Here is a 12,905-nt window from a genome sequence, read left to right on the forward strand (position 1 = left end):
TTCCATATTGCTCTCAAGTATGGCTCCTTATGCAAGCAGTGCATGACAGATCCTGGAGTTCAGGGGTTAGCAAACTTGATCTGTAAAGGACCAGATAGTAAATATTTTAGGTTTTTTGGGTCAAATAAGTCTTTTTTTTTTAAATCGAGGTGCATTCGATTTATTATAATATTTGAAATTATCCAAATGTGGGAAATTTTAGTTCTCTACCATTTGTTGAAATTTATCACTTGAGACTATGATAGATTGGTTTTATTAGATGTACATCCAGTACAGTTAATAAGTATTGGGTATACAACATAGTCATTCACAGTTTTTAAAGGTTTTACTCTGCTTATAGTTAAAATGAAATATTGGCTGTATTTCTGGTGATGTACTATTGTGTATTTATTTTACACATAGGACTTTGTACCTCTTAATATTCTGACCATGCATTGTCCCCCCCCCCTTCCCTCTTCCCACTGGTAACCACTAATTTGTTCTCTTTGAGTCTGTTTATTTATTTATTTTTGTTATATTCACTAGTAAGTTTTACTTTTTAGATTCCACATAAAAGAAATGGCAAAATTTTACTTTTTTCATGGCTGATTTGTATACCATTGTGTGTATGTGTGTGTATACATATAAAATCTTTATCCATTCATTTATTGATAGACATTTATGCCACTTCCATGTCTTGGCTATTGTAAATAATACTACTATAAACACTTGGTGCATGGATCTTCTTGAATTAGTGTTTTGGTTTTCCTTGGATTAGCAAGAAGTAGAATTGTTAGATCATGTAATAGTTATTTTAGTTTTTTGAGGAACCTCCATACTGTTTTCTGTAATAGCTATGTCAATTTACATTCCCACCAACAGTGTTCAAGTGTTCCCTTTTCTCCAAATCCTCATTGACACCTGTTATTTGTGGACTTTTTGATAATAGCAATTCAGACAGGGCATGAGGTGATAGCTCATCTTGCTTTTAATTTGCATTGCCCCGATGATTAGTAATGTTGAGCATCTTTTCATGTGCCTGCTGGCCATCTGTATATCTTCTTTGAAAAATATTCAGGTCTTCTCCCAGGTTTCAGTCAGGTTGTTAGTCTTTTTGATGTTAAGTTGTATGGGCTGTTTATATGTTTTGGATATTACACCCCATCAGTCATATCATCTGCAATATTTTCCCCCAATCTGTTGTCTTTTCATTTTATTGATGCTTTCCTTTTCCGTGCAAATGATTTTAAGTTTAATCAGATCACGTGTGTTTATTTTTGCTTTTGTTTCCTTTGCTTTAGATAGATCCAAATATATATTGCTGCAATTTATGGTATGATAAAATGTTCTAATTTCATTCTTTTATATGTAGCTGTCCAGTTTCCCAACACTACTTATTGAAGACACTGTCTTTTCTCTGCTGTACATGTATGCCTCCTTTGTTTAGATTAACCAAATAAGCATGGGTTTTTATCTGATCTCTCTATTCTTTTTTTGTCTTTTTGCCTCTTCTAGGGCTGCACCTGTGGCATATGGAGGTTCCCAGGCTAGGGGTCTAATCGGAGCTGTAGCCACCGGCCTACCCCAGAGCCACAGCAACATGGGATACGAGCTGCATCTGCAACCTTCACCACAGCTCATGGCAACGCCAGATCCTTAACCCACTGAGCAAGGGCAGGGATCGAACCTGCAACCTCATAGTTCCTAGTTGGATTCATTAACCACTGCACCACAATGGGAACTCCTGATCTCTCTATTCTATTCTATTTATTGATATTTATGTTTTTGTGCCAATAACCTATTGTTTTGATTACTGTAGCTTTGTAGTATAGTCTGAAGATAGTGAGTGTGATACCTCTAGGTTTGTTCTTTTTCAAGATTGTTTAGGATATTTAAGGGTCTCCTGTGTTTCCATACAACTTTTAAAAATTACTTGTTCTAGCACTATGAAAAATGTTTTCATAGGGATTGATATTTGCCTTTGTTTGGCTTACTTCACTTAGTGTAGTAATCTCTAGGTCCATTCATGCTATTGCAAATGGAATTATTTCATTATTTTTTATAGGTGAGTGATATTCCTGTGTGTTTGTGTTTACATATGTGTGTATTATATCTTTATCCATTCATCTGTCAGTGAACATTTAGGTTGCTTCCATGTCTTGGCTATTATAAAGTGTTGGGATGAACATGGGGGTGCATGTATTTTTTTGCATTACAGTTTTCTCCAGATATGTGCCCTGGAGTGGGATTGTAGGATCATAATAGTTCTATAATAGTTTTTTAAGGAACGTCCATACCGTTCTCCATAATGGGTGCACCAATTTACATTCTCACCAACAGTGTAGGAGGGTTCCCTTTTTTCCACACCCTCACCAGCATTTGTTACTTGTAGACTTCCAGAGTTTTATCTTGGTCCTTCCATTGGACATGTTCCTCTGTCATTTATTTTGCCTAACTTGTTCTTTTCTTGTCTTTGTATCTGGTAAGTTGTTTACATTTTCAGAACTTGAAGAAGTGGCTTTGTGGGAGATTTCCTCATGTCTCAGCAGCTCATTAACCTCTCATCACTACAGCTATATGCTCTAGGGTTGCCTCCTATGTGGGCTGTGCAGATCATTTTGTTGTAGCAGTCTGACTTCTGTGGGTGGCTTCACTGGCTTCCTAGTCTGATTGGTTGCCAAGCTCTGCCTTGTGCAGAAGCTGCTGGCTGCTGTTTGATGGGGCTAGGTAATGACGCAACTGGCTTCAAAACCCCAGGGAGGCCTGGGGCTAGTATGGGCTCACTGCTGTGTAGAGTCAGGGTCCAGGTGACCCTGGGGTTGGTGCCCCTACACTGGTAGGTAAAGCCAAGTCCTGGGGTAGTGCTGGCTCACTAGCAGGCAGGACCAATTCCTGGGTTCTGGCTGCATAGCCCAGGGATCCAGAGTGTGTGTTGGACCACTGGTGAAAGTTGCCAGTCCCTGATACAGCTGGCTGCAGGGTCCAGTGTGTCTTGAAGCTTCTGATGGCCTGCTAGTGGATAGGACTAGGGCCCAGCCAGTCTCCAAGACATAAAGCTTCTATTGCATATATTTTTATTCTTGTTCTTTTTAAAAATCACCCATCAAAAATGTAAAAATCAGTCTCATCAACTGTTCAAAAATGGGTAAGACTTTATTTTCCCCTTGGGCTATCCAGAGACCTGATCTACTCTCACATCCCTGCCAACAGATGGCAGATTATTTACTCTTCTAACTTTGGTCAGGTAATGATTGTAAACTGAGAATTCACCATTTTATGTTTACTTCTCTGATTATTAGCCGGTTAGATAAACTCTTCAATTACTTAAAATTTGGATTTCTTCATCATTAAATTTCCTATTTGAATAATTGGCTGAGTTTCTACTGCGATTTCCATAGTTTCCTTATTTATTTTGTTTAGGTTAGTTTCCTTCTTCAGCTTTTTTCAATAGTTTTTAACATATTGGATATAATTAATTTTCAATTTTAGGCACTTTAATTATCTTTTCCCAATCAGTTATCTGTTCAATAAGACTTTCCAGACTGTCTTTTGTTGAAGAGAAATACTTAAATTTGACGTATTTTAACAACTTTGTAATAATCTAAAATATAAATTCATGGAAGGAACCACCCCAAAAGATAGTGAGTTTCTGAGAACTAGAGTGTTTCTGGAAATGCTGAATAGCCATTTAACATCAATATCATATTGTAATGTTTCCAATATTAGGCGTCTATGTGGATTAGACTTCTAAGACCTCTTTCAGTCCTGAGATTATTTGTTGTGCAGAAGCAGTCTGAAAACAATATTTGGAAATGATAGGATTTGGGGGCTAGAAGGGATATTAGTGATTTCCCTAATCCATTAATCTCATTTTCCATGGTACAACAGAATAGAATAGTCTAGGTGCTTGCTCAAATTTCCCACAGTTAGTTGGTGGCAGAGCCTGGACCAGAATTTCCTGCTTCACTGTCCACTGCACTTTCCATTACCTCAAGATAAATTCTAAATTAAATGGTTCAGTAATAAACACTGTAGGTGGTTCTAAGAGGTGGCAGGATGTCACAGAGGTAGAAAAAATATGCAGAAAGGGGACTATACAAGTTTTCCTATGACTGACTGGTTCATGGCAAATGACAATGCTACCTAATTTTCTAATTATTTATAATCTATTTAGTTGTCATATATAGAAATTATTATAAAGTCATTATCAATTATGTGCCTGCCAAATTATTATATATTTCTCATAAACCCCACACACAAATTGTACTCTCACTTCACTCTAATATCAGATACCGCTGTGCCTTTCTAGCTTAGCTAGGACTATGTAATGAACCAAAACGTTGCAGAATCCTTAACATTATGCCTTCTAGAGAGTTACTAGGCTGGTTTCCAGCTGCCTTTGCTTGATATGTATAAGAAAATCAGTCCCCTCCCACAGTGTTCCCTAACAAATCCTTTCAACATCTGTGCCCCATTATCTACCCTAATGGAAAAGCTTATGAGAAAACACAGAGTTGTTTAAAGCCTATGCCACCCTAGGTAAAATCTGCTCATTTGAGTGCAGTCTTATTTAGATCCACTTTGGTACTGCTAGAGAAATAATATCATTAGAAGTAGTTGCTTCTCTTTCCAAAGAGCACAGACTTTGGGGATTTTACATATTGGTATATCACAAAATAATATGATGGAACTCTTTCTATAAGGCCATATCAACAATGCCAAACAACACTTAACAGTGTTATAATCTTTGCATATGATTTTATGGAATTAGAGATTTATATACTGGTGGAGGATAAAGAGCAGGGAGCTGATAGGCTGGAATTTATAGGCATATATATATGTCATGAGTTTAGCTAAGATGCTCCAGGGTTTTTTTTCCTCAATAGGAATATTCCCAGAACTAGCCTATTTCCTTTTTAGAGAAACACAAATGGGAGACTTCTAGTTTTCTCCTAGGCCGTTTCCAAATTTGACGGCTAAGTAGAAGAGTACAAAGGCTGCTTTCACAATCTTTGCTCAGCTGCAGTTCTTCCCTCTCATCCATCTCCCTCTACAATGCATCGAGTGCTCCCGCACAAAGTATATATTTAAATCATCTTGAGTACCCCAACTATCTTGACAAGATATTCAAGGGCTGGCAAAGTTCATAGTGACTGAGGAGAGTACTTTATACTATGTGTTCTGATTTCTTAGTATTGTCTGCTTTTAACTTGGGGAGTGGCTACTATGCTGAAGCTATTTCTATTCGTCTTTTTTCTTTCCCTACATAGAGTACTGCTCTTGGATTGAATAGCTTTCCTCCACAACCCGTCCCTTAGCACTACACCTGCTTCAGCTATACTATTTCTCTTTGCTGTGTAGCCTACTTATTTCTCTGCAAGAACATATTCCCTGTTTGAATGGAGAGGAGATGAGAAAAGGAAGGGTAGGGGAAGGAATGGGTCTGCCTTCATTTTTACCTTCCTCAAGGCATCAAATGGCCTATGTGAGAAGTCCTAGCTAGAAAGCAATGAGGATGTTTACACTGTTATCTCTCTACCATGGTTGAACAATTTTAATTTGGTTCCATTTCCTTTCCAGAAGCCAAAAGAGCTAATGAGTAACCAACGATCACTGAAGTACGGTGGAGTTACACTCCGTTTCCTATGCACAAGCAAATGAATCCTTCAGGGTAGCTCATTTCTATTGAAGAACATGGTTGACCTAAAGCACCTCATTCTACCCTCCTTAAGTAAAGGAGTCACCAACTTGCCATTTTCCCCATATTCTCTGTTAGGTTTCCAACTCCCAGCTCTAGCTTCATCCTCACAATATGGGTGGAGCATACATAAATATTAAGATGATGATCAGGCACACAGTAAACAAGTAATTGAAGAAAGGCAGAATAGGGTACCAAAACATAACATAATGACTTGGTGGTATTATAATGAATTCAGATAAGATGTTAGGTGAGTAATAAAATCTCAGTTGTGCTAAACATGACTCCTACAGCTTATCTCTCGGGATACTTTTATATGTATATAACTTGAGGGGAAAAACTGGAGATGAGAAGATGACATATTTGTTGAGGTACAATATGTGTATTGACTAGAAAGTCTGAATAAAACAGAAGTGACCCCTTTTACTTGTGGTAAGATGTTAAATTGGTGTAAGAAACTTCTAAAAATGTGGTCCTTCCAAACTACCCCTAGTAAGACTAAATGCTCTCACTCCAACAGTTCATAGTAGTTTTATTATCAATAGCCAACCTTCATAAAAGTCCCATGTCTCACCCTTAGGCTTCCTCTCACCATGAGAACTTGCCTGCCCATACCGGCATTGTTTTGCACACTCATTCATGAACATGAGAGCAGTACTTCCCATATTGGAGAAGCTCAAAGTGTATTAGCTGTAGTATCTAGCAGTTGCCCATCAGGTAAATTGTTCTCTCAGTATTAGGAGTCCTTTATTACCTGTGTGTCTCTTTCTCCCAAAGAAAAGTAATCATTTTTCTGATTATGAGGACAGTAAAGAGACACATGCTATGAGGAGTCTTTGGTGGGGTTTCTTTTCATGGCGATATTAAATATAATCATGAACATCAGAGAAAGCCAATAAAAACTTGTTCTAGTATCTTTCTTCATGAAGTTAATGCAAGTCCCCGATCAGGATTTGTCAGTGGTAAAAACTGACAAAGTTTAAATTCCCTGGTGGATATTTAATGGTATGAAGCACAGAGGTGGTGAGTCTCTTCACCTTGATGAATTCAAATGAAGCCTTAAATTTGCCTCCTTTTGTATTTCAGTGAACTAATGCTGTGCTTGGGATTCATTAACTTCAAGGTTGACACTTCCCCTGACCACAGGCTGGAATTAAGTCTAGAGATATTATCTTGCAATGCAGTACACGTTACTATCTTCTCATGGTGGAGGAAAAGCAAACTGCAAATATTTTACTCAGCCAGATCATTGTGTGCTTAGGATATTCAAAAAAGCTTGGTGACCTGTACATTCAGGTGCTTGAATTATAATTGTAATGCAATGAAAATAAGCAAGTATTTATTGGGTACTTGGCATGTCTAACATTTGTAATCATATTTTTTTCTTTACACAACACCTGGTATAGCCGGAAGAGATAGAGCTTTCTGGGTAGAATTTCTTCTTTCAAAATGTTCCCTCTAGGAGTTCTCATTGTGGCTTAGTGGGTTAAGAACCCGACTAGTATCCATAAGGATGTGGGTTCAACCCCTGGTCTTGCTCAGTGGGTTAAGGATCTGGCATTACTGTGAGTATGGTGTAGGTCACAGACATGATCCAGATCCTACTTTTGCTGTGGCTGTGGCATAAGCTGGCAACTGTAGCTCACATTCGACCTGCTAGCCTGGGAACTTCCATATGTGGCACCTACTGCCCCCAAAAGCAAAAAAAATGTTCCCTCCATTAGCCTTTTTTCTACTGTTGAATCCTTTCTTTTGGATTTTGTTGGTTTTGGAGTTCCTGTAGTGGCTCAGGAAAACTAATATGACTAGCATCCGTGAGGACACAGGTTCGATACCTGGCCTTGCTCAGTGGGTTAAGGATCTGGTGTTGCCATGAGCTACAGTGTAGGTCACAGACATGGCTTGAATCCTGTGTTGCTGTGGCTGTGGCATAGGCTGGCAGCTACATTTCCAATTGGACCCCCAGCCTGGAAACCTCCATATGCCACAGGTGAGGCTCTAAAAAGCCAAAAAAAAAAAAAAATATATTGGTTTTCAAATTCTCTGAGGGTAATCAAGAGGCCCTGGCTATGGCTATTAGAGAAAACATCTTTGTTGCAGTTGGCAGGAAACAAAAGTGAGACTTGGAATTGTGTTCAATATTGGAGAGTGAGATAAAGAATTACAGTTTGAGAGAGAAGATGCATACCAAATTAGAAAAGGGAAAGAGGCAGCAACCACTAAGTAGACTTCTCCACCTCTTACTGTTGCTAATAATTTACCATTCATGTGACATAGGGAAGCTCTATGTAAATTGGTATTATGTTGATTTCAGGAATGTAAACTTCCATAAAGAAGCAGATCCAGTTATGTTCAAGTTGAGGCAAAAAAAAAAAAAACCCAAAACAAACAAACAAACATTTTGCAGTCAAATACTTGTTTGGTTATCCATGTTACCTCTTTTCTCTTTTAACATGGATGATGTCAGAAGTTGAGAATGTAGTAAATTCTTGAAATGTCACTTTGGAAAAAGTATATACCAAATAATTTAGAGGTAAAATTAACAAAAATATCTATAGCAAAATGATTGACCATGCCTTACACTAGAAAAAAATTAATAAAAGGTAAAAAAAAAAAAGATTGAACATTCTCAGCTAGTCTGTCTGTTTTGCTTCTCTTTTCTTCAGGTAAGTCTATGAATAAGTTAGAACACCGAAATTGCATGTAGATTTTAAAGACACTGATGCATAATTCAATAGCCACTCATATTGTTTTTAAATACCAAATCTCCACTACTAATTTTTTCACAAAGAATTATCTTCTGTGTTTGCCATTCATGGAGAAGGCACAAGATGGCCTCTATTGCAGTGATTTTCATGAGGAAATGATAGAAAATATTCAGGAGAAAATTATCATGGGTGTTATTTGTACTAGTTGTCTGCTTTAACTCTAACAGTTGAAATACCACAAAGGAAGATTGTGGAGGGAAAAAGGTATGAAATGTAGAGATGATTTTTTTTTCAGTATTCAATGCAGCCAGAGTCTTTAAAAAATGTGAGTAGAGGTAGAGAGGGTTAGATACTGCATTCATGTACTTGGAGGTTGCCTTAGGGTGAAACGTATTCAAATATTTTATAACAGCCCACCACCACCTTCTGGGATTATGTTGCACAGATTGTAAGATACTCACCACTCTCCCTGCATTGCTTAGTAGACCAAAAAATATTGTAGTGTAAGGCTCCACCCTAAGCTATTCAAAGTGGCGTGAAAATATACATTGGTTGATATTTGAAAGTGGACTGTAATCAAAACTTGCTTATTAAAGAGTTCCCATCATGGTTCAGTGGTTAACAAACCTGAGCAGTATCCATGTGGGTTAAATACCTGGCTTTGCTCTGTAGGTTGAGGATCTGGCATTGCTGTGAGCTGTGGTTTAGGTCACAGACGCTGCTCGGATCCTGAGTTGCTGTGGCATAGGCTGGCAGCTGTAGCTCTGATTCAACCCCTAGCCTGGGAAATTCCATGTGCCCTGGGTGCGGCCCTAAAAAGACAAAAGAAAAAAAAATAACTTGCTTATTAGGAAAATCATCATCTTGATTGATGAGTTTTCACTTATTAATACTTTATTCAATCTTTCTGTACAGTTGAGTCTCATCATTCTTCTCTAATCTTGGAAGAACTAATCTTTATATATAACTTTTGGTATTTCTTTGAAGGTGACTGCATAATAATTATTATACATTTTTAGATTTGTTATCAATGTTTTATATTCCAGAACTATGTAGTTTATAATAAATACTATTAGTATTTATAGTAGTATATAATACATAGTACTCTGAAGAATGAACTCTTGGGGACACTATACAATATGAGGCATTTATAGTCTTCCCTCAGTATCTGTGAGTAGATTGGTTCCAAGACCCCCAACAGATAGCAAAATATGCAGATGTTTAAGTTGTATTAAATGGCATAGTATTTGTATATAACCTACACACATCCTCCCATATACTTTAAATCATCTCTAGATCACTTATAATACCTAACGCAATGTAAATGTTAAGTAAATAGTTGTAAATACAATGTACAAGCTATGTAAATAGTTGCTGGCATGCAGAAAATTCAAGTTTTACTTTTTGGAAATTTCCTGAAATTTTTTTCCAAATATTTTTCATTTGCAGTTGATTGACTCTATGGGTGCAAAAATCACAGATACAGAGGGCAAAATGTATATCCTATTTATTCTCATAGTTTCTGTAAGAAAGTGTTTACTGTGCAGAAAAAAAAAGAATAGCTTATGAATGTGAATACTTGGAAAGATCCCCAGGGTCTTCATCATTTGCATTGTTTGATAATTGCCTTCTTATTGTTGATAGGCAATGGTCAGTGTTCTTAGAGTGATGTTAGAGCGTTTGTTTACTCTATGTTAAAAATTAGGACATTCTAGGGGATTAGTCAGGAAACATGTATTAAGCAATTAGCACATGAAGGAAACAAAGGATGAATACACTTTTTAAGTAATTAGAAGGTAAGCAACTTTTGAGTTTGGAATGAACAGTGCAAATGGGAGAGACATTATACAGGGTATCTTGTGCATCAGTGTTTGAAGTGGAGGAAGGTTTTCATGAAGGATAAAAGTTGGAAGGTCAGAATTAGGTTGTAAAAAGACTTGAATGCTGAGCTGAGCAAACCGTTTTATCCTACAAGCAGTGAGGAGCCATAGAATATCATCAGTAAATCACTTTCAGGAATGAAACATTGCAACATTCCATTAGCTGTTATACAGACATCTATTTGGAATATCACCACTGATAAGTCAAAGTCATGTTGACAACATGTTACTTTTTTTTTTTTTTGTCTTTTTAGGGTCACACCCGAGGCATATGGAGATACCCAGGCTAGGGATCGATTTGGAGCTGCAGCTCCCGACCTGTACCTTAGCCACAGCAAGGCCAGATCTGAGCCACTTGTGCGACCTACACCTCAGCTCACGGCAATGGCAAATCTTTAGCCCACTGAGCCACACCAGGGATCGAATCCAAATTCCAATGGATACTAGTCGGGTTCTTAACCTGCTGAGAGCATGGTACCTGTGACAGGCTGTGATGAAAGTGCAGTTTGTCTCTGTGGTCTTTCTCCCCAGAACACATGACTCCAGTCTAACCATGAGAAACACACTAGACAAATCCTAACGTCGGGACATTCTACAAAATAATCCTCAAAACAGTCAATCCTCAAAAAGATCTGGGCAACTTATTAGCATGACAGCCTTCAGTGATATGTAATGTTAAAATTTCTCTGTATGAAATTTCATACAAAGAATGAAATTGATTCATGTTTCTATTTTCTTATGCTTGGCGGTGAATATGTGATCTCGATCTTTAGGGATTGATGCTGCTCATGATCATTTACTAATATTTGTTAAATTCCAACAATGTGCCAAGGGAAGTGTAAGGCATAAAACTTGGCAAGACAGTCCTTGGCATGGTTGATAACAATTGGAGGTATTTCAAGGTTAATTATAAATCTATTAATGTCTTTGGTTTTTTTGTTTGTTTTTGTTTTGGTCAGAATCTTAAAAGGGACTTGTATCTGAGATTGAGAGTTTTTGAGGGCAGAAACTATAACATTAGTTTCTCTACTCTTGCCAACACCCAGCATATAATTGTGTATCTGACACGTATTAAGGGCTCAAAAAGAATTTACAAAATGAATAAATAAAGGGATGAATAAATGAATGATATTCTGAATTTCTGTGATCTTCTCTAATGTGATTTCACCACCTTTCCACTTCAGTCATCCTCTGGCACTTGTACATTGTTATTATTTAATGCAGTGCTTGATCCTGGAATGGATCCTGGCCAAGAAAGGAGACAGGAGGAAAATTGGTGATATCAGAGTAATATCTTCAGGTTAAATAATAGAATCGTATCAGTAGTAATTGTGTGACTTTGATAATTGTACTTTGATTATGTAAGATGTTAACATTTTCAAAATCTGGTTAAGAGTACAACAAGACATTTTTATTCTGCAATCTTTCTGAAAGTCTTAAATTATTTCAAGATATTTTAAGTTTTTAAAGGAAAACTTAAAAAGTAACCTCTTTTGATGTTAAGATTATATTAATATTACATTACTCACTTCATCCCCCCTGTCTTACTCCTGCTTGTATCCTTATTACAGTCTTTTATCCCTTGATCTCTTAGTATTTTCCACGTCTATCAGAACACTTTCTGATCATTTCCTTTCCTACCTGACCTGTAGAAACAAATCAATCTTTTAGTTGCTATCTTCTCATGGTTCCTAGAATTGGCCAGACTTCCGACCTTTCACAATTATCATCATGCCAATCCACAAATCTGAGTCACTGACTTCTCACTTTCTGTTCTTAGGATACTAAGAGCTATTATGGAATTAACAAAATTGTGTTGCAAATTCTACCACTTACTACATTTAGCTGAAACTCTTCAAAATGCTTTGTAATCCTTTTATTTATATCTTATGACTTAAAACTGCATTGTACTCTTTCTACAATGTTCAAATACCCTTAATCCTGCCACACCGAACCTTAGGAAGTATATAGTATTCTCTTACGGTTTTTTGTATTTCTGCAGTATCCGTTGTGACTTCTCCTTTTTCATTTCTTATTTTGTTTATTTGGGTTTTTTCTCTCCTCTTCTTGGTGAGTCTAGCCAGAGGTTTGCCAATTTTGTTTACCTTTTCAAAGAACCAGCTCTTGGTTTTATTAATTTTCTCTATTGTTTTTTGAATCTCTATTTTATTGATTTCCTCTTTGATCTTTATGATTTCCTTCCCTCTGCTGACATTAGGTTTTTCTTGTTCTTCTTTTTCTAATTCATTTAGGTGGTGGGTGAAGTTGTCAATTTGAGAATTTTCTTCTTTTTTGAGGAAGGCCTGTATTGCTGTGTATTTTCCTCTGAGCACTGCTTTTGCAGCATCTCATAGATTTTGAGTGGATGTGTCTTCATTATCATTTGACTTGAGGCATTTTTAAATTTCCTTCTTGAGTTCCTCATTGACCCATTGGTTTTTTAGTAGCATGATGTTTAGTCTCCATGTAGTAAGTTTTTTCTCATTTCTTTTCCTGTGGTTGATTTCTAGTTTCATGCCATTGTGGTCAGAGAAGATACTTTAAATAATTTCTATACTCTTAAATTTGTTGAGGTTAGCTTTGTGCCCCAGTATGTGATCAGTTCTTGAGAATGTTCCATGTGCACTTGAGAAGAATGTA

The sequence above is a fragment of the Phacochoerus africanus genome, chromosome X (genome assembly GCF_016906955.1).
Source record: "Phacochoerus africanus isolate WHEZ1 chromosome X, ROS_Pafr_v1, whole genome shotgun sequence".
Taxonomy (NCBI): Eukaryota; Metazoa; Chordata; class Mammalia; order Artiodactyla; family Suidae; genus Phacochoerus; species Phacochoerus africanus.